Source organism: Podarcis vaucheri (genome assembly GCF_965113315.1).
Source record: "Podarcis vaucheri genome assembly, chromosome: 6".
In the NCBI taxonomy this organism is placed as follows: Eukaryota; Metazoa; Chordata; class Lepidosauria; order Squamata; family Lacertidae; genus Podarcis; species Podarcis vaucheri.
In genome coordinates, this window is record NC_138764.1 from 43746698 (window position 1) to 43746904 (window position 207).

Here is a 207-nt window from a genome sequence, read left to right on the forward strand (position 1 = left end):
TGTATGAGTCAGTGTAGGAAAACCCACAGCTCTTTAAAAAAAAAAACCTGCCTCCTTTCTCCTAACCCCTCCCACCTCCTTGAAGCCTGGTTCTAAGGTAATTTTAGTTACGGGTTTCCTATCAGATTTCTGTGAAGTGTGGGTTCCTTTCTGGGGTAACACCTGGCCATTTGCTTAAGTTTATCAAAAGGATGTTGATAGCATTGA